Consider the following 22,570-nt stretch of genomic DNA (forward strand, 5'->3'; position numbering starts at 1 on the left):
CCTCCCATCTGCCAGACCGAATCCCAAAGTTGCTTACAAACAGAGATTCCTCCCAGAACAAAGTTGCCTGCACAGAAAGCTCTTGCTGCTCTTGGAGTGTCCAGCCTGGCCCACCCACTGCACCACAAAGCCAGAGCTTCCAATCTTTCTTTCCTGGGGAAAAGGGCTGTTGTTTCCTCTTTTCAGACTTGCCTTCCAACTACCAGCCCTACTCCCAAAATTGCATACTGACGAAGATTCCTCCCACACCAAAGGTGCCAGCACAGAAAGCTCTTGCTACTCATGGAGTGCCTGGCCCACACCTGCACTACAAAGTCAAGGACACAAAGCCTGGGAGCTTTGGCGTTCAGGTGCAGTTGGTGGGGCAACCTGGGCACTCTGTGGGCAGCAAGAGCTTTCTGTGGTGGCACCTTTTCCCTGGGAGGAATCTTCATTTGTATCAATTTTGGGGAGGTGGGACTGGCTATTACCGGGCAGGGCTGAACAGAGGGGAACAGCAGCCCTTTGCTCTGCATGTAGATTATATGATGTACAATAGGTCATGCAAAATGAGCAGGGAATTTTTTACATGAGAGTTGGAGGGACCTAAAAAAGAAAAATCTGGCACATTTAGATTTGCTTAAGGTTCCATTTCCTTGAAGAGCTGCATTCTGTCTCTCTGGCTTGTTACCTACGTGTTGCTACAATGCATAACATTTTAATTAGGTGGTCCCTTTGTCAGCACTTCAAGTCTGGCTTCATTCAAAAGGTTTTTACCTTTGAATTGTTGGTGTTCAGCATCATCACATCCACTAGATGTCACTCAGTAGTCATAATTTCCAGCATTGACATAAACACACACAAAAAAGAGGACAAGAATTTTTTTCTTCAGACTCAGAATAATGTTCTTTTAAAAATTTTTGTAGTCACTGTTTAAAAATTCGTTGTCTGAAAGATTTTCATCATCACTTCAAAAATTATAACTTTAAGCTGATCCCATCAGAAGCCCTGGTTGCCATCTGAAAGTCATGTATTCCTTTAGTAAATGTGATTCTTCTTGGAGTGTGATGGACTTGATGCTAATGGATAATTGTGCCTCTCAACCATGAACACAATGATCAACATTTTGATCTGCATAATGCCTAATGACATTGATCTTCAGTGCTGTTGTTTTCTAGGTTATATGTTCATGTCCTGTGGGGTTTTACCCTTAAGAATTGTTTTGAATCACATCCCCCAAAAACATCTATTTACCAGGATGGATGGAGCCTGTCTTAAGCTGCTTGCAATGGTGTGTCTCTACCTGGACATTCTCTAGCTCCCAGTTCCAGGCATTTGTTCTCATATGCCTTTCAGAACTGAAATCACATCACAGTGCATTTGCCTGTTCTTGAGAAACTAAACAAAGAAATTGTTCTCTAGCCTTCAAAGATTTTATTGTCTTTTTCCATACTCCCTCTGGCTTCCAAACAGCCTTTTCAAAATATAGATACTAAAACTGTTCCCAGTATTGTAACACCGAAAACACTACATATGGGGAGAAAACAGCTTCACACCCTTCACCCACTTATTACTGTTTTATGTCATTTTCTTTCAGAAAGAGACTTATAACTTTGTTATGATGTATTTGGTTCTTATTTCAGGGCTACCTTGCTGTCCTACCTTTTACTAGATTTGTATTTTCCCTGATGTTGATAGTGTCCCTCATGAATTCATATGTTCAGTATATATTGACAGTTCATTTATTCCCCCAGAGCCCAAAGGAATACTTGCTATCCGAGGAAGCCATAAAACTTTATCATCTCTTGCCCTAATCACCAGCAACAGTGACATTTTCAAACATGTACTGCAAAGACTTGCAACAAATTCTGCTCAAGCTGGATATTCAACCCCAAGGCTCAAAGCGAGGAATGCTAAAAGTGTTTATTTACTATTCTATGCAAATTTCTCCTGACACGCCAATTAAACTGGCTATGTAATTTGCAGAAAGAGCCTTTGTGAAAAGCCACAGCCAGGTTGGCTCCCCTGTGCCAGGATGCTTCAAACATACAATGAATGATACTTTTGGACCAACTCACATTAAATTCTTGCATTGATGTAGGGTTCCAAGATCTTCCTTAATCACATGGAAAACAATCATAGAATAATAATTTTCATAACTGATTATTACAAGGGCAGGACAAAAAAAAATAAAAGAAAAGAAAACATATGGATTGTACAGAACTAAATACTTTTTTTTCAGCCTCTGTTATTCCCTTTCTCTTTTGCCACCAGAGTTTTAACATATAAAGCATGCTGTTTGGCAAATCTATCAGAGGGTGCTAACAAGGGAAATAACTAATGTGCCTTTTGATGGCAAAGAAAAACAGATGCTGAAGTGAGCTGGAATTATTGTTTCTAGTGCTGTTTCTGGTGAACCTTGATCTTCTTTCCTCAAGACAAAGCAAGTGTGAAAGGGGCAGAAAATAAAAAGAACTATGGAGATTAAAAGAATGCAGTTCAGTTTCCGAGGCCCTCTCTCACTTGCTATCAAAGAGTGGTAAGTTCCCAGCACTAGGTCTTACCTGTTGTGAATAGGTCTGACACACCTCCACAAATCAGAATATTTGAAACTTTGCTTGAGCAAAGCAAACCAGTCCTAGCTACCAAAGCTGAACTCTTGAACAAGAGCAAAAGGAGAGGAAGAGAAGGGAAGAAATACACAACACACTGGGAAACAGGAAAAAAAAAAAAGAGGGGGCAGGTGGGGACAGAAAAAGCGAGGTCAGGACTTCAGGTGTCATAGTCTGGCACTGACTAGAATTTTGTTAAAGCCAATGGAGATGGTGGTGACATGGGGGTCCCTTTCAGCTACACAGTGCAATCAGGACATGGTTCAAGAGAAGGTACAGTTCTGCTGTACTTTTGATATGAGGGCTCACTGTCCTCTGGCACTCTCCAGCAGCACTGTTGCTCTCTGGACATGAAGACGGAACGATGGATTGAATAGCTTAAGCTTTCATTGCTTTGGTTACTGTTTAAGTGAATTCCCAGCTCACCAACATTACTCCATCAACTTCTCCCACTACACCAGCTATTTACCCACCTTAATATTACCACATTTGTTTTGCTTGTTTGGACTGGACTAATTCACATTCACATTTGTCGACTTTGAGCTCATAGGCTGAACTGAAGCATTTTTTCCTTTAGAAGGCTTAAAGAAGCAGTACCCAAGGAAATAGGTTTTGAGGTCTCATGATATGACAACTAGAACTGCATATCATTTTAATCCAAACCACGGGACTGCATTTGCTATAAGGCAAAGTTATTTACTCCTGTGAAATTTGGAACAAAACAGGTGGGAGCTGCAATGTTTCACGGTTTTGTTTGTAGTGAGGCATATTTCAAGTTACCTGGAGACTCCAAGCAGAACAGAGGTTGTACAAACAAGTGCAGAAATGGTTTCTCCTCCGCAGAGTTATTATGGTACAGAAGTAGACACACAGTCAAGACGCACAAGGAAAAACATTCCAAATTGTCCAAAGTCAATGAGCCATTCAATAGATTTCTGACTTCCACGTCAATGCTTTATCTGTCCCACACTGATAGGAAATGAGTATTGAGGGCAATCTTACCGCTCTTTGAAATAATGGACATTTGCTTTTCTGGTAGTTAATTCAAAGCAGAATCTATTTTCAAACAGCAGTAGATGTGTCAGCTGGCTTACCTGGCTGATGTATTTGATCAGATACTTACACTGTCCTATGAAAGATGGAGAACACAGCATGGCAGAGGGGAAATTACTGCACTTATAAAAAAAGTAAGCATGCAGTAAGGAAAGAGTAAAAATCAATGACTTGACTTTACATAATCCCTTTGTTGCTACTGTGCAAGGTTGGGAAGAACAGTCTATGAGTTGAAGTCTGAGATGAAAGAAATAACTGAGTAACAACTCCTTCCAGTGAAGCAGCTGTTAATTGTGTTCATCAGTCCAGTGAATGTAAAGGGAAATTAAATGAGCTCCTGCTCTTTGAAGAATTTTTTTCTTCCATTGTCATTCATGGTGCCAGTTCCAGGTGCCTGCACTGAAAGGTCACTCTTGTTGCTGGCTCTGAGTCCTTAGTACTGTCACTAAACGTTTTGGACCTGTGTAAGCTTTTCAACACCTTCTCTGCAGGATTTGTGATAAAAGAAAGAAATCCAGCACGAAGACATAAGCTACCTGTGTCTTGGAAGTAATGTCATACCTTCCCTGAGAAAACAGAGTGCACCAGGAGCTGAGACCAACACAACTCAGAGAGTCTCTGGGCTGGTGCTGAAGGAAGTAACTTAACCTCTTGCCTGTCTCTGTTCAAAGTGGAGATAGTACAGCAAAGACACACAGCTGGTTTAAGTGTTCAGAGGGAGTGAGTTTTTGTGGTAAACCCCATTCCCCAGATGTAATTATCCTTTTCTTAAGAAAAAAACCACATTTCCCCTCACCAGTGTTCCTCTATTGCTGTTTCTGGTGTCTTGTTCTTTTATAAAGGGTTTCTTTCTTTTTTTTTTCCTATTATTTTTTATTTCTCTTTAATCTTCCCAGAATAAGGACTTTATAATCTTATAATCAGCACAGATATTAAAGCATTCAAATTGAGAACAAGAGAAGTTGAAACCAAGTCTTCAGTGATTACTATGAGGCTTCTCTCAAGAGAAGACTCAGCTACATCACCTGGGGACCCTGAAAAGTAAAACAAAGACACCTCAATTCAACCAGGATGTCCCCTGTATGAGATCCATACATCCCAAATCTCCTAACCAGGTAACAACACCAGGTACACAACACAAGGCAAGCTGTTCACAGGCAGCCTACAAACTGTCCAAGGACACCAAGGGGAGAAGGCACTGCACAAAGTAATTGCAGATGCAGTTTCTCAGGACTCCTTCCTCCCCATCTCCCACACTCTTTGGAGCCATGTGGCACAACAGCACTGTGTGAAGTAAGTATTTGACAATGAAAAGTATCTCAGATCAGAGAGAGACCTTAAACTGAGCTTAGCTTAGGTAGCTATTTCTAATCTTAAAGGCCATTTAAGCAAAGTATCAAATTTTCTTTTGTTTTCTCTAAAGACAGAGAGAAAACCATAAATCCCAAGACTTGAACATATAACTTTTTAAAAGCTTTAAGAGGAAGGAAGTCAGCCTCCAAATGAACTCTAAACCCTACAATAATTACATGAAAGGGACATGAAAACATGAACTGTCTTCTTGAGAACTGCAACATTCTTTATACAGGAGATACTGTCAAAAAGACTGATGTGTTAAAGGTTAGTCTTCCTTTTGAATAGCAGCAGGTTGGTGAGTACAAAGACAAAGGAGTTTTTAAGGGGTACTCTGGAACTCTTACACCGCTGAGCTTTGCACAGGAGCAACAGAGATTCATGCAATAGGGAGTCCTCCAGGCTAACAAAAGTATTCAAATGACAGTTTTAAAGTTTAGATTTACAGATGGTTTTATTAGTTGCTCAGGGAGCAAGGTACACAGTAGATACTAAAAGGCTATCTGTGCTAGAACTGCAAAAGAAAATCTCTTAATCCTTCTTTTGGTTAGGCAAATGTGCATCTTTTCCATACTCTGCATCTTTGCAGCAATAAGTGGAAAGGGTAATTAAGTCGTAGTTAGGAATCTGCTGAGTGTTGCATGTCCTTAATGTGCTTTAAGGAAATTCTAGCATTACAGATGCATGGCATTCCTATTACTTGATAATTGCGTTTTAAAGTTTGGCATTTTAATTATGCTAATATGCGTGGGGTTATATTTTAAATTTAGTACCTTATTTTATGGACCAAGTGCTATAAGTTCTTGCCCCTAAAGTAGTAAGATGTCATGGAAATCTGGACTGTAACATCCCATCACTTTATCCTTATAGTCTAATTAAATGCTGACATTGTTTAAATGAGTTAAATTGAGTATGTTGGGTTTGTGTGTGTCTTGCCAATTCAAAGCAAATTTAAATTAAGAGCCTTTATGAGAGTTTCATACTCCTTCTGGCGTGTTGCATTATTATATCGTAATAGATGTAATTTGGAAGATTATATCACTCCTTAATTCGTTCTCCCAGTTGTTTAGGAGACAAATTTGGGCTCATCAGTTTGGGTTGAATGTTTTGTTGCCTGTTTTAGCTATGTGAGTAACCAAGTAACTCTTATAGAACCACTTTTAAAATTCAAACACGGACAATGCAGGATGCTGGGGGAGGGCTGTGTTTTTAAAATGGACTGGTGATCCAAATACCAATTCAATTCTTGAAACACCTGTCTTGAGTAACATGTAAACAAGCCTCTTTTCAGAACAGAGGTGCTTCATGTTCTCTAGAGAATCACAGTACTCTTAGTTTTCTCAAGTCTGGCAGACAAAATGATGAGCTGTTTTGAAAGCTTAGGCTAAAAAGGAATTATAACAGAAATTCTTAGAACTGATTATCCTTCTCAAAATGGCTTGCATACACACAGACCCTGGCTCTAGGCTGTGCTCTATTATCTATGTGTAAAGTCTGTTCTATGGCTGAAAAATAAATAGGGGCAATCAGTTATGTCCTGTCTATTTTAATTCTGCAATTGCATCAAAACAGGTGGACAAATGAGGATGATTTGGCTACAAGACTGTGGCACCACTCCAGTGAGTCAAGAACCTTTAAAGGAGACAGAAAGTGCAAGAGAAGAGGAACTTACCCTTCTGTATCTTTGTAAGAAAAGCAAAATACTATAATTGTTAGGAAGTTTTAATGATACTAAAAAAAAGTGATTAGGCCATCTGGGTAGGAAGTAGTTGAAAGAAATTAAATGAAAGTGGGAAAAATTACTAGAAAGTGAGGATAGTGAAAACCAGAAAAGATTGTGAATAGAAAAAACACCATCCATCAAACTGATCAAAGAATCAGAATATGAGAAAAAATACAGTAAAGCTATCCTGAGTGAAAGCAGATTTTGAAGTTTCAGGTGCATTTTTGCTAACTGATCATCAGCCCTCAAAACCATTTAGCATCTGAAAGACTGTACTGTATATGAAATCCTGTTAGGATGATTAAGAGATCCCACTGATGCTTAAAACAGTTTGTATTTATTTACCTGTGACTTTTATTTCTCAATATGTTTACTCTTGCCTCTTTTTCATGGATAAGGTTACCTAACATTAGTGAAAAGAGATGAAACTAAGAGAGTGCACCACGGTAGAGATGGATACAAGGTAAATATGTACTCCAGCGCAACCATAGCTTCCGATCCAACACATATCTTGGAAGGTGTGAAACATAACCAGCAGTCTAAAAAGTGTAGCTCTGGGGACTGATGTCCTTGGTTTTGGGGGCAGAGGGAGACAGCAAAGGGTGGAAATGCAGAAGACTGCAGAGAGACACCTGACAGCTATGAGTAAATCCAAGTCCCTGAGGGGAGGTGCTGGTGTGCACACAAAGAGGCTGGAAACACCTGCTCCAGGAATAAGCTTGAAAGGTTTCACACCTGATAACCCACTGTGCTTCCTCTCCAGCAATCAAAGAGGCATCACTATGCTGCTGGTATGATTATTTTTAAGTTCTATTTGCAATTGCTTGTCTACAAGAGGAATGTTTAAGCAAATGAAGGCAAATAACTGCTGGCATCAAGTCAATGTCTGCCATTCAACTATCATCTCTTAGTTTCTTATCCTTTTTACTGATCTGACTCATGTCACTGAAATTAGAGGAACCAAGGGGAAAAAATGAAATTTACCTCAAAGTACTGGCATTTTTACAGATTTACCTTTGTATTTATAGCATATTTCCTGTTCTTCACACTAACAAAAATACCCGGTGCCTCCAAGCACCACTCTCTAAGTAATGTCCTCCTACCATCTCAGCATTTAATAGTGGAGGGGGAGAATGCAGAACCAGGAGTGATTGTGAATCTTTATCACAGGATTTCTCACCAAAAACCTTTAAGAGGAGACTGAGAACAAGAATGTTTAGGACCATAAATTTATATTACTTTTCCTCACCACGATGAAGAGACTGAAAATAAAAATTAAGATACTTTTACAGAGACAGTTCTGATCTTTGCCTTCCACCTGCCATCCCAGTAAGACAGACAATGGTCTGCCTAGCACAGAACAGAGCCACTCACCTCCTGCCTGCTCTCAATAAGCATCTGATTCCCTGAAAGAGCTGACACCTTGCTCCCAGTACAACAAATCAGTCTGGACAGTCAAGAGAGACTTTCACTGTGAGGATTTGAAACTAATTAATCCTAGTCACCAGGTTTTACCTGTTAGCCTTTTCCCACTAGGCAGGAATGAGTTCAAACACAGACCAACCTGTGGTTGTGAAAAAATATTGCATATACTCTTACCACTCATACATATTAGGCAGGGACAAAGTGGTACAAATTAAATTAAAATGCCCAAATCACACTTAATTGTAACATTTCCTGGGTTTTGAGTACTCAGCAAACATCTTTAACCAATATGTAATGTTAAACATTATAAATGGTATGCTAAAAATACCTGTATCCTAAATTCCTGGGAGAATGCAGTCTGGACCCCACTGGTGGTTGCCATTTGTGCAGGGGGTCTAAGCTCCCATCCACTTTTTGGGTCACTTTATCCCTGTGGATACACAGAACATGCCTCTACACATTAATGATGGCAAGAGATGCATTACTTGTCACATGGGGTTAGAAAAAAAACCTTTCTCTGTTTTCCTTCTCTTCCACAGCCACACAGGACCAGTTGTACTGTGGCTTTCTGGGGGTCAAGTTGAAATTGCATTCTATTTCAGACTCCATAAGCAGTGAAAATGTTCTCTGTCTGTGTGTACCAACATTCATGCATCTTGCTTAATGCAGCTATTAAATTAAAAGATCCTACTGGTTCTAATTGGTCTTCCTGAGTCAAAGTGTTTATCCATTCCACTTAAGGTAAAGCTCCATAGAGAGTCTATTTATAAATATTACCAACATGGTTAATGCTTTTGACCTTTGATGGTGAGCGATTCTAATGGTTGTGCAACGCAGGAGCAACGTTTTTTGTTACTATTCTGGATGTTCTTGTTCGGGAACAGTCTGATGGCCTCTATTTCCCTCTTTCTCTAATTTTTAAAGTCTGCCAAATAAAAGGAATTATTTGCTCAGAGTGCAGACGGACTGAGTTTTGCAGCAGCTCATGAGCAATAATCCATAGAACAGTGCACACATCAGCTTCTCAGAATCCACCCCACCAAAATGCACCAACCTTGTGCCAAGGTTTTTTACTGTATTAGAGCCAAAATGAACATGAGGGGAGGACAAGGTGCCTGCATGTGTGTTCATGGGGTAAAGTGTCTCCAGTTATATCTTTCTCGTATGAGTGATGCAACAAACTCCTGGACTCTAACTTAGGCCAGTTGAGGGGAGATTAAGGAGGGCTGACTAAAAATACTTAAATAAGGCAATTGCTTAAATTATAAAAGAGGACTGGGTCTACTTTAAAAAAATGTGAAAAATTTATTAAATTATTTCATTATGTTTTCTTCAACACTTGTATTTATTTTAATTTACTGCTTTAGCAGTTGCATGCTCCCACCCAGACAGTTCCTAGGTAGCTACCTGTGGGGAGATTGCCTGAGCCATAGGGGCAGCACCTCAAGACAAATGGAGATACTGTACCAGCTACATTCCTGTATAGCTGAGCTCTTTGTTCCCCAGATTTTTTCAGTAAACAGCAGGCTGGAAGAAACTAATCAATGTTAAACCTCAATTCCTAATCCAGACATGGGATCAGGAGCAAGGGAGCACAGGGCTGGTGAACAGCAGGTGCTACAGGTGAGGGAAGCAGATGGGGCAGGATGCCTGAAAACTGAGTTCCTGGTTTCCTACTTTCCTGAATTGCTGGTTTCAGATTTTTTTTCTTCTGTTTTAGCTGTGTAGGAATTAGATTTAAACCTTTGGTTTGCATTGCAGAAGAGGGAATCTGTGATGAAAGAAATATTGGCAGAGTTCCTTCATCCTTTTTTGAGCTGTAGGAATGAAGCAGGCTATGCCTTCCTAATTGTTAAGTTCTCAGCAAAAAAAAAAAAAAAAAAGGCAGGATTCCCAGCATGCATTCTGGTCTGGGAAAAGGCCAGAGACAGGAGTACCATGCCAACCCAATGTCATCACTTACTGGCAATCTGCCACAGCAGAAACTGCACAGTTAAAAACTGTTTGGTGACACCAGCAGTTCGTATTTTCTTGCTGAAATGATGCTCATCTCCTATATTGAACCTTTAGAAAAATATAACAACTCCAACCTTAGTATTTTTCCATGTGAGGGGACAGGGCAAAAATAAAAATTGTTTGTCTGTATAATCTTGATATCCCTCCCAGACTGCTCCTGGGATCCTGAGGAGAAGAATAAGAGAACACCATTGTATGTATCCTTTAGAGACAAGCAAATCAATGTGTGAATAAGGTAAGGGTTACACCCCAGAGAAGCATCGAAGATGCCACTTGTGCCGAGCAATTTCTGTGTGAAATCCAGATGTGTAGTTTAAATTTTCAAGGACCTAGGATACCATAAGCATCTTCATGCACTGCTGGACTCATGTAGCTGTCTTATCTCCTAGCTAGGGAATTCTGTCTGACAGGCATGCTCTGCTGCTCGCTGCCTCAACGTTGGTGTTTCAATCCAGACTGGGAACGACTTCTGAACCAATCCCAACTTATGGTACTTTAGTTCACATTAGGGACTGATCACAGCACATACACACATGCACACACACACAGTGGCCTTGAAATGAATCTCTCCCAAAAGGTGAGGACTGGGTGGGCATCTGATCCAGCTCCTCATGGGCTCTCTGCACACAGGCCAAGACTAGAGCCAGCCCAGAGGAAAACCTCTCAACCTGTGTGACTGCTGTCTCTTCTGTACCAACAGTTTTGCTCTGCAATTTGGGCTGCAATTTGCTGAGAGACCCTAATATAAAACTGCATGGTAGCTCCGGGGATCTCCAAGCTAAAAACAAATGTTCCAAAGTGGTGGGGGACTCTTGCTGTCCTGAATCCCTGTGATCCTCAGCCCCAGGCGCGTTCACAGCTCCCTCCCTAGAGAAGGGCTGAGCCACAAGGACTCCTCCCCTTGAAGAACTGGGGGTTTGAGGAGCTGAAATATTCCCTGAGTGCATAGCCAGGAGAATTATGTGGTAGCCAAGTGGTAAAGACACCTCCCTGAGGAGAGGCTCTGCTCTCTGCCTGGAGGCAACTTGCAGTGCTTCACGCAGCAGGAGATATCAACTTCCTTGGTATTGGGAACCAAACCCAGGATCCCCCAGTATTGGCACCCACAGACCACCTGCCTGAGATGCTGCTCAGGTAAAACAACTCCAATTAAAATAAATCCACAAGCAGATACCACACCAGGGCCTTGTTTCCTGCAGTCACAAACTGCACGGTTGGACTCTCCTGCGTCACCTGTGGACCATCTGAAACGTGTCCCCAGGTTGCTTTTGGGGCATGTACCCCCCCCCCATGCACTGTGCAGGCAGTTTCAGCACCCTCTTGAGGTTCCTGAAAGAATTTGAGGAATTTGGAAGCAGCTGCCTGAAATGTAAGTGTAGTAATGCTCAGCATAACTACTCTCAGACTCACTGGTGGATCTGGGCCAGTGTGATGGGTCCAGCGCCGGAGCCAAGAAAATAGGAGTGGAACTCAGTCAAAATGTGCAAAACAAATGCCTAAATTACGTTTTTAGATACATAAGTCACAGACCGAGGTGGGTGCAACAGAAACACACTACCTACCTTTCATTTGCACAGCACAATCCAAAAGGAGAGGTATTTTTAAGAAGCCAGACTATAATTTCATTGTTCCTGTTGTTTATTGCCACCACACTGACGGCCTTTAATCCGGTGTTAATTTGAGTCAATAAGAGATTGTGTATGTCAGAGTGCAGATTGTGATCATTATTCTTGACACCCTGCTTGCAATATATAGCCTCCAAGGACACTTCTGTCCAATGTCTTAACCTTTTTCAATTGTGAATTACATTCTAGGAATTTTATTCCACGTTCATCTGCAAGGCTGCATACAACAGGGTGACAAACTCCACGTCCCCCAGTAATGGGACTGAGAGAGCAATGAGGGTAATGTGTTAATGCATGTCCCTTGGAGGACTTCCTGAACAAAGAGAAAAAAAAAAAGAAAATAAGAGAATCACAGAAAAAGGAGTAATTGAGAATATTCCTTCACACTCCTAGCCCGACAACATCTGTTCAAATTAGATTTTGTGAATTTGATACTATCTGAACAGCAGGTCTGGTCCATAAGCCACCAATAATTCTTTTTCCTTCCTTTCCCTTTTCTAATGAAATAGTCAGCTCTGAAACAGATTCCTTGGAAAGGAATATGTGCAAATGGATCTTCTTATGCCAAATAGAGCTTTATTAACATCAGTAAAATCAACAGGGGTATAAGGGATTGCTCATTAAAAGGTGGAATCTCTACATTCTGCCCTTCCAAGAACTGAAATATTTTAAAGACAAACATATTTCTGATTTATCTTTTCTCCCTGGTGACAGGCTGCTATTGGACACCTTATTTAATAGCTTCACAGGAACTCCCTGCAAAGGAGAGTGAGAAAATTTATCTCATCTGAAAATGGATTTTCTTTGAATGGGAAAATCCATGGATCCAGCTCACTTGGCATAAGGATTATCATTCTGAAACAAGCTTAAACTGTCATATCCATCCAAACAGGTTTGGGTTGGGGTTTTTTGGCCAGAATGCTTAGAAATAGAATGGGAAGGGATACCCTACAATTTAAGTCTCCCTGAGAACTGTAGTTTTTCTTCTTCTTTTCTTACTAAAGAATGGAAATTTAAAGCAAGAAGAGAATTTGTATATTTAATTTGACTACTAAAATTCACAATATGCAACTTTCAATGTCCTATGCAGAAGACTTCCTGCAGAAAAAAAACCTGTAAAATCCTATGCATGAGCATTTGAATCAGAAATGCTGGCACATTCATCAAACCACTGCATAATGCACTGTGTTCACAGTCATACAAGAATAAAAGAACAGTTGTGCCAGGCCAGATCAAAGATCCACCCCCTCAGCATGCAGTTTCTTAGAGCATCAAGTAGGGGTATCTGCAGATAACACACAGAGTAACACTTCTCCTGTGTTGTCTTTGGAAAACCAGCAAATCAAGGGCAATTAAAACCATTCATGAACTTCATCAGATGCTGCTAATGAAATTAAATTAAGCCATGACCTGGCTGTTTGCATACCATGAGCAGAAAAATAAGGGCCAAAATTAGTCATTACTGGCCCATTTGGTCACATCTAAAACTATTTCAATGGGTGAAATTATTTACAGGGTTTTTTCTTTAGCTAATAATTACACTTCACACGCAGTAAATTATTTGCTTAATGTTCAGCTACAAGTTAGAAAACTTCTGGGACATCTATGATCTTAGATCAACTTTTAAAGGCAAGGATAGTTTCTTTTAACAGCTTTTAGAGGAATTATTTTCCCTTCTAGGCTAATCTAAACAGCAAATCAATACCACAGAGTTATGTTATGCCTCCTTTTGCTGCAGAACAGCAAGCTGTTGATGATTTGTTTTTAGTAAATGACTTATTATATTACTAGAGAAGTCGTGTATTGTCTGTCTCTGGAATCACTATGCCTTTAGGATTTTTCTCCCTTACTGGATTATAGTGGCTTTTGAAGCCAGTGATTGGAAGAAAGTTTGTTTTATGGAAAAAATTCTGAAAACTTACACATGATTTCATATATATGGCATCTTTGTCATGTTAGGATCAAAAATCCTCCCCCACAGCTACTGATGAGAGTTCTCAGCCTTTTTAATGCTATTCAGTTATTCTTTTTTTATGCGAAGTAAGGAATGTCATATAACAATAAAAATTAAGCTGCTTACGGAAAATGTGCAATAATCCATCCTCAGTCAAGATAGCTAATGAATATTGGGATTCATCAAATTCTGCTGATATAAGAGGCTAACTGCATGCAGAACACATTTATGTAACGTTCTGGCAACAGACAAATATACAGCCTTTCTTTTAATTAGAAAATCTGTCTCTCCCTGTTTCATTCTGTGAGGCATAAACATGAATAAAATGTAGCTGCATGCTGCATGTACTGACTTATAAGTTCATTAAACAGATGTACATAGAAAGACCATTTCAGTTGGCAATGAAGACACCTGTGCTAAAACCCATTCAAACTGGGGATCCCCAACCGGGCACATACTGAAAAGGACAAAGCAATCTGACCTCTTGTTCTGCTGGTCACTGTACATGCAATGCCCCAGAAAAAGAGGCGTGTTCTTTAAGGGGATTTCAGAAGTGCAGGCATAAAGTCATAGAATCATAGAATGATAGAATCAGCTGGGTTGGAAGGGACCTCCGAGATCATCAAGTCCAACCCTTGATCCACTACTGCCGTGGTTACCAGCCCATGGCACTGATGCCACATCCAGTCTCTTCTTAAAAACCTCCAGGGACAGAGTATCCACCACCTCCCTGGGCAGCCCATTCCAATGTCAGATTACCCTCTTTGTAAAGAAATTCTTTCTAATATCCAACCTAAACCTCCCCTGGCACAGTTTAAGACCGTGCCCTCTTGTCTTGCTGAGAGTTGCCTGGGAAAAGAGACCAACCCCCACCTGGCTACACCCTCCTGTCAGGGAGTTGTAGAGAGTGATGAGGTCTCCCCTGAGCCTCCTCTTCTGCAGGCTGAACAGCCCCAGCTCCCTCAGCCTCTCCTCATAGGACTTGTGCTCGAGTCCCTTCACCAGCCTTGTTGCTCTTGTCTGGACCTGCTCCAGCACCTCAGTATCCTTCCTGATACGAACCTGCTGCGAAACGATGCGGCAACAGCAAGCACAAACACCACCCTGCCGGTGAAAAGCTCCAAAGGGAGCGGCAGAGCCATCATTTGGAAACACAAAGGGAAGGAGAAGGCTTCCCTGAGACCACAACCCACGTTGGAGTCAGTGATGAAAGAGGAAGCAGCAGCTGGATCGCCCCAGAGCCAAAAAATGAAGCACAGGGACTGTGCAAAAATATTTGGCTATTTAAGCTGCCACTGCTGAGGGGTCACAGCGTGGCTGCCCCTCCACTTGTGCCCACTGCACTGCTTCAGGTGGCTGGCAGGAAGAAACAAGGGAGCTGGACTGAGGTGGCTGTTAAGGTCTGGATGTTCTCTGCCTTTTCCTGCTTCTCTGTGTTTAACTGTCCTCCCCTCCCTTCCCTGCAAGTTTTATTTCTTGGCTCTCTCCTTAGTACACCAAGATTATTTTTCATTCAGCTGCACTGAAAAGGTAGGATATTTATAATGCTCAGGCTCAGGTGGGGATGAAAGAGTAAATGAAGCTGCACAACAACCTGAGAGTTTCTATTATAGATCTTATTGTTAGGAACAATGTGGAGAAACTCTTTTTTGCCCTTAATGAAAAGGGAAAAAAAAAGAAAATAAGTTGGAGGTATATTACACTTTAAATTTGAAGCAAGTAAACTAGGGAAAAAAGGAACATTTAAGCAAATGATAAAGAACAAACAAAAATGGGATTTGTTGTTCCATCATCCATGGCAAATCAAGCCCCACTCTTTCTTATGCGTAAAGACCGTAGAAAAAGACGCTTATTAAAAGATAAGTTATTGTACAAAGAGAATTGACCAAACGACCATCAGAGCACAAGCAGAGACTACAGTGGCAAGTTGGGCTGGGCCAGAGCTGGTCACCAGGATTGGTCATGGCCATTCCTGGCCCAGAAGTCAGCCCTGGAGTCGGGGCTGGGCCCAAGGGTCCATCTTAAAAGCAATTTACCTCTTCTTGCAACCTCCTCCCACCCCTGTGAATGTGCTTTGGTTTTCATGGTGCCTGCCTGGAAGAACCATGGACCAGAAGGTCTTTCCTTTCCATCCCTGGGCCAGCACAGCCTCAGGGAGAGCAGCCAAGGGACCGATGGCTGCAGAGCAGCATTCCAGCACGCACCATGCCAGACCAGCAACTCAAAGACAAATGTAACTCTTTTTACTGCTCCTCACTCAACTCTTTATTTCCATCAAGAACATCCACTGGAGGTATATGTTTGGAGCTTGGGCTTGAAGCTGCCTTTGCCAATCTTCTGCCAGGATGAGGGCTGTTGCTTTGGCGTGACTGGTGAGGGCAGGGACACGGAATTGATGACAGGGGAGGTAAAAGTGGAAGATGCAGGCTGCAACAAAGCCATTCCTGGAGCTGCGGCAGGGACCTGACTGCTTGGTGATGCCCAGATAAATCAGATTTGGCAACACCTGGTCCAACTGACTTCCAATAAAGAAGCAGTAAAATATAGCCAGTATATTAAGAACAATGATATAGAGTGGCATAATTAAATATTCCTTAGATATAGCACTGGTTTAGCTGTATTAGCAAAAAAACTAAAAGCCAACACCTTTAACTGACTGACAGAACTAATCCATACACAAACTCCTTTGAAATTCTTCTAAACTTTGGTTAGCAATACACCTTATGGTATTGGCACAGGAAATGTTGCTGAACTATGGAAAGATTTCCACATATTTTCTTCCCAGTGACACACACAGTACATCAAGAATACATTTGCAAAACAGAAGAAGGAAACAAATGCAGACAATAGTAGCCATATATTCAAATGAAAATTTGCAGTGATTTTTTTTTTAATTGCTTTAAGCAACCTTAGATAGCAACCTAGTATTCATCAGGTAAGCCCTAACCTGCAGTGTTGTCTTGTTTGAACATTAGGTGCTTTTATAAATTCATATATCAGTGTTTTTAAGAAATACATCTTGGTTTCTATGCTTCCAATATCAAGGAAGAGCTGAAAATCTCACTTCTCATAACATTAATTTCAAGTGGCTCTTGCTAGGAGACAAGTCTCCTAAACCTGCCAAACAAAATATTTGAAATTCTTGACCACATGAAACATTTTCCCAATTTCCTTCTTTACTGACTGAGATAATTTTTGTGTAGCAACAGAATAGAGCCACAGACACTATGGCATCATGCCACATGCTAAAAGAATGCCCATGGTCTCTCACAACACTTGAGCAAAACACCTGTAGGATTTGGGGATGTAAAACCTCCAAAAGCAACACATTTCATCGGAGGGGAAAAAACTTAGATTCTGGAAGGTGCAAGCTGAGCAATACCCACCTCAGATGAAACTGGAATCAGTTTTTGAATCCAGATTCCTTAAATGTAGCTCAGTTAAGCATGAATTGTGCAGATACTCAGACTGCAGACTCAGAGGAAGAGCCAAGCACGGTGGTGATTTGTACCATTTTCACATCACGTCTCCATAGATTAGCAGGGAGCCAGTAAAAATGATCTTTACGAAGAGAAAAGTAACTTTCACTTGATTGAAATGTTAATGACCTCCTGAGAGTTCTTCAGTTTATTTTCTTCTTGCCCTGAGTTTTTATCACGCAAAAATGTTCAGTAATCTAGCATGTTTCAAATATTTGGCCTATATATTTCCATATTTCTGCTAGAAAAGATGCAACATAAACAGAACGTAAATCAAAAAGAGCCCTTCTACGCAATTTAATACCATTTTCTTACAGAAATACAATTATTATATCTCACAAAGGACGAAAAAAATATTTTAAACGGACTGTAAAGAATTCAAGGCATCTCTCAGTGCCTCAGATTCACTTCTGGCTCTGTAATTCCCTAGTCTGACTCCTAAGAACATGCTGGATTCCAACATCCTGTTGAGTCCTCAGGTCCACTTGATATTAATCCCTTACAATGGTGTCACAACTCTTAACCTCCACTTAGAGAGGTTTTGCACCTACAATTCAAATTTTGCTCAGTAGAATTGAAAATTTCTCAGCAGGGCTAAAAGCCCTATCAAAGCCAGAAAAGGAACTTTTCTCTTGTGTGTGTGTGTCAGGGTGTGGTTCACACAAATGCTAATCTTAGGAAGAAGAAAAGCTCATTAAAGAATGCTGTGGCAAGGAACATGCTACAAAACTGTATTTCAGGTTTCTCGTGACAGATGGGAAGGTTCTGATGCTGAGCTATCAGGTCAGAAATCAAGATCTGAGATGGGTTTTAAGCTCAGCCAGACTCCTTTAGGATTTTTTGGCAGCTAGTATTTTTCTTATGTCTTTTTTTTCTGCCACACTCTCCCTCTCTGTCTCCCGTTGAGAAAAACAGACTTGATACTTCCTTTTTGTGTTTCCAAATTGTTTTTCTTTTAGAAGTGCTTTATAAAGAGGGTAGTTTCTGGTTAGCACATCTCCTCACATGTTTCACCAAGTGTATTTTCGTTACGTGAGCTATAAAACTGTGGGCCAAACTCCGTCTTTTAAGAGAGTCCTTGACACCAGAGCTTGTTAACTGATCCACTGAGGAATAAGAAGTGGAATGTTACCTAAAGCAGCCTTGCTGAAACTACAAAACACCTCCCAGTTGGATGATGATACAGGTGACTGTTGTTCCACATGTAAAACTGTTACATGCTACAGAAACAGGAAAAAATGTGAAGTCACATCCCTAAAGAGGAATGTATGGAAAACCGGGTACTTCCCTCCTCTGCTTACTGAAAGAGAAACTAAAACTTTTAAGTTACTTCAACATGAGATGAAGTTTTGTTCCAGTTCTTTTGAAAACCTTGAGAGGATGAGTTGTAACTTATCTTTATATGATATTGCCAAAGTGAAAACTTCTAGCTTTTCTTTAGCATCAAACTGTTTACCAAGTTTAATCTGAGCTCACATAGTATTTAATTGCTCCAAGAGCTCAAATTTTAGGAGGCAAATCTACCATTTTTATGGTAGATTTCTGTGATGGATTTCTACCATTCCATTTCCACATCAGCAGTAGATGCATTGGCCTAAAACTGAGTCAGCTGCTCTGTTAGTAATTCTGAAGCAAAACTAATCAATCATTGGGACACAGGACCAAGAAAAACTACACACTAATGTCTCGCTATTTTTCTCCAAGATAGAGTATTTATATTCAAATATAAATCACAAGTTTGATGAAGGAATTACAACATAAGATGTTATGGCCTGAGTTACACTGGAGATAAAATACAATTATACTGCTTCATTTGATGTTTCCCTCTCAAAGCTTCTGTTAACTCAGTCTTTCATGAAAGACAATGACATGCCAATACAAATTAAGAATATCCGTGTCGGGGAAATACTGTAGAAGATAAGAAAGCCACTGTTTTCTTTTCACTAGCTAGTGGAAGGCAAGCACTAGAAAGTATGATTTTTAAACTACATGGCAACCTGTTGAAAAACATGAAAACCCTTTGGCAGGTATGAACGAATACATTACCTTTCTGCAGCACAATAGCACTGGAGACACACACCAAGGATTTCCAAGTAAATGTCATGCTAAGGGATTTTAAATTTCAAAATAAAAAAAATATAGTAATTCAGGGAGATAAATTCATTCCAGTAGATTCAAAACAACAATGCATTCAGAAGGCCCATGGTACAGTGCTTATTTATTTACTGCTGTGACTTCAGAACATAGAGCATCTCTGACGATGTCAGTAGCCAACAGCGTCAGCAGAAGTGTTTACAGCCACTCAGGATGCTTAGGAGGGAAATTAAGTTGCTCTTTACCTCTGGCAGAGTACTGCAAACATTATTCTTGAATACCTCTTCAGCAAGCAACATTCAAACTTGGTGGTCAGATTTAGAACAGAAAGCATCTCTGCGTCTCAGTGCGAGTGAGTGCCACAAACTGCAAGGCCAGATCTGTAATGACTGCCATTAAATCCACCCTGCCATTTACCTTTCCACAGCATTTTCTCTGTTATTTAGGGCAATCTACCATAAAACCTAGTCATTAAAAAAGCTGTGTTTAGTGTTAGGACAAGGATGTCCCATGATGTGTTTCAAAGTCTAAGCATCCGCACATTTAAGATATTTATTGAAAAGTTTATTCAAGATCTGTGGGGCTGTTCCCTTACACCCTGGTGTCAGCGAAAGGCAGCACTATCTCAGCTAGTTAATTTGCTGGTTAGGACTTTGAGCTGAAGGATTTTGTTTTTACAGGAGTTAAAACATTTCATTTAACCTTTTGGTGTTTAACTCTGGGGTTCGAGTTCTTCTCCTGGGGAAGGAATTTAACTGATGATATGCTACTTATTAGTATGTGTTGAAAAGATGCTAGCGGGAAGGCCAAGATAATTTCACAAATCAGTGCCTGATACGTGTGAGCACTGTATTTCCTGAGGTTTTACGGTTGTAGAGCGGGAAAAGCTATTTATGACGCTGTCCAGGAGGTGGCAGGAGAAGTTAACCAAAGCTTCAGTGGTCCCTTCGTGTCAAGCTACAAGGTAGGAACAGGAACTGCCCCCCCACTAATTCACAGGTCCATTAAGAGCTGGAGAGGACAAGAGTCACCACAAGGAAAGGTGGTGAAGCCTAGATCACTCACGGGTCACTGAAAAATCAAAAAGTCTCTCTCTGAATTTCTTGACTGTAACGTCTGTGTGTGTGCATTTCATGCATTTATAGACACAACCCATTTTTTAAGGAAATCCGATTTGCAACAGCATTCCAGCACTGTAATTAATACCTGGAGAACAATTTCATTTTTATTCCAATTTCATTTCAGCTTCATTCTACAGAAAGTAATTTTGCAACATTCAGTTTACCAGAAAGCCAACAATTTGAAGAAATCCAGTGGCAAAAAAGAAGAGAATGAGAAGGAAAAAAAAAAAAACAAAACAAAACAGAGACCCAACTGAAAACCATCCATCACTGATGTTCACACTTTGTAGCTGGAACACTGGAATACCAAGTATTTTTATTGAGAAACCTCATTAGTACTTTCATATTTAGCCATATTGCAACAACAACAAGAAAGCCCAGGCCACAACACTAGAGTTTGTACAGAAAAAGTCAGTCCCTAATTTGAGTTAAAAATAAAAAGAATGAGTAATGCAAAAATCAGCCTCTGCCCATATTTCCTAGAATTTGTGCTTTGTTCATCCTCTTTTAATTGTTTCAAACTCTGTTTGTCACTCAGTACATTTTCCCATTCTTTCACAACCACTGTGCACAGGAAAAAGGATCAGTCTCTAAGGAATTATGTATTGGTTAGGCAGCAGCCATTAATTAAAATCAAAGTTTTCTGGCTTTGTAGCAATTATTAAATGGTATTCACTTCGTTTTTCCTCAGTAGAACAAACAATAAATTTAGAGAAATTATTCATATCTAGCCAAAATACCAGCCTTGAGAAAAAAAAAGACACAGAATAATGTCTTTCATAAATTAGTAATTCATGCAGATGGACAGCCTGGGATGAGAATGCCTAATACTATTACTTACTCAGATGTTTAAGTGATAATTTTTTGTTTCTAGGAGCACAACTACTGCAGTATGAAAGTTACAGCTGAAGAGGCACGAAGCAAACAAGTTCTCTTTTGTTATATGCAGCACAGAAAATGCAGTGAGTAGTTTAGGAACATAAAAACATTAGCAAGTATCAATGTTCTACCAGAGCAGATCAAACCATGCCACAGGCAGCCTGTGACAGAGCTTTACTGCTGATTCATGTGTGCTCTGGTAGCAGAAAACTTCTTAGATGATGGTGTCTTAGTAATTAGGGACTTCCACCCGAGTTAACCAGTGGAGAATTAGTCTGCAGTATGTTTTCTCAAACTTTCCCCTCATATTTTCATCTTGGGGGGGGGGAGGGCAAATTAAAATAAAATAAAGGCATTTTCTGCAGAAACATGAAGTTTTGTGGGGAAGATATCAGGACTTTTCTGGATTATCTGGGTTGTCTCTAGAGTAGTTTATGGAACTCTCCAAATCACCCACTCACCTGTTAAATGAGCAGTCACATCTGTCATTGCAGAATGGCTAAAAGATGGAATGCAATGTTAGAGACCACACCCATATATGTGACTGCAGGGTCAGTTTTCTCCATAAAGCAACAGAAAGCTGGCAGGCAAAATACATCTTGAAAACATCAAGGCAGCAGCGGTCACAACAGCCCTGAAATCAGATTTTGTGTCATTCAATATTGACAATTTGTACTGGGACGTAGGAGAAAAGACCTGCAGGGTCAGGGTCATCATCTGTGCACACAAGGGCGGGGGCTCTGGGTGTGACAAGGTCATGAAGGCAGGAGACACAGCTCTAACCAAAGCAGAGCACCCAGACATCTTCCCCATTCCTCAGCTCTGCCTCACAGCCAGAGAGGAAACTCAGTGCTGAGCACACGTGAGAGGAAAAAAAAAAAAACGAGGTAGGAAAGGCAGAGATGGTGGCAAGTCTGACATGCAGAGCACAAGGTGTAACTTCCCTTCGCTAGCTCACCCCCACCTTTGGATCATGGGATACTTCCCAGCATTTTATTGCATCATTTGTACTTTGCTTCTAATCACATGGATTTACCGAGGATCCTTAGGAAGGTAAGAGCTCAGCCTCATGCTTTGGTCTCCCAAGGACACTGGTAGGCTAAATTCAGTTCCAAAGGGAAGGGAGGTCATGAAGTATTCAATTTATTTTTTTTTTTTTTCAAAAACAGAACGAAAGCATTGCCCTTGTAAGATTTTCTTCACTTGTATCAGAATTGAGTACTAAAGGGTAAACTGCTTTGATTTACCATTAACTTT

General features: G+C 40.5%; 2 long non-coding RNA genes across 4 annotated transcripts; one reads left to right on the forward strand and one right to left on the reverse strand.

Annotated features, from left to right (window-relative positions):
- Positions 1-3,875: 3,875 nt before the first annotated feature.
- LOC113974870 lies at positions 3,876-22,020 on the reverse strand. Its single transcript, XR_003536666.1, has 4 exons — positions 21,775-22,020; positions 10,109-10,209; positions 8,474-8,575; positions 3,876-4,678 (listed from the first exon to the last, which is right to left on the reverse strand). It is a non-coding gene; the product is annotated as an uncharacterized LOC113974870 (long non-coding RNA).
- On the forward strand, positions 4,726-8,955 carry LOC113974871. Of its 3 annotated transcripts, none has more exons than XR_003536669.1 (3): positions 4,726-4,759; positions 6,570-6,683; positions 7,832-8,955. It is a non-coding gene; the product is annotated as an uncharacterized LOC113974871 (long non-coding RNA). The 3 variants fall into 3 exon arrangements; XR_003536668.1 differs by lacking the exon at positions 4,726-4,759 and adding an exon at positions 5,072-5,264 and having other exon boundaries at positions 7,484-8,955; XR_003536667.1 differs by lacking the exon at positions 4,726-4,759 and adding an exon at positions 5,072-5,264.
- Positions 22,021-22,570: the final 550 nt, after the last annotated feature.

Source organism: Neopelma chrysocephalum, unplaced genomic scaffold (genome assembly GCF_003984885.1).
Source record: "Neopelma chrysocephalum unplaced genomic scaffold, ASM398488v2 Primary Assembly neopelma1_126, whole genome shotgun sequence".
Classification (NCBI taxonomy): domain Eukaryota; kingdom Metazoa; phylum Chordata; class Aves; order Passeriformes; family Pipridae; genus Neopelma; species Neopelma chrysocephalum.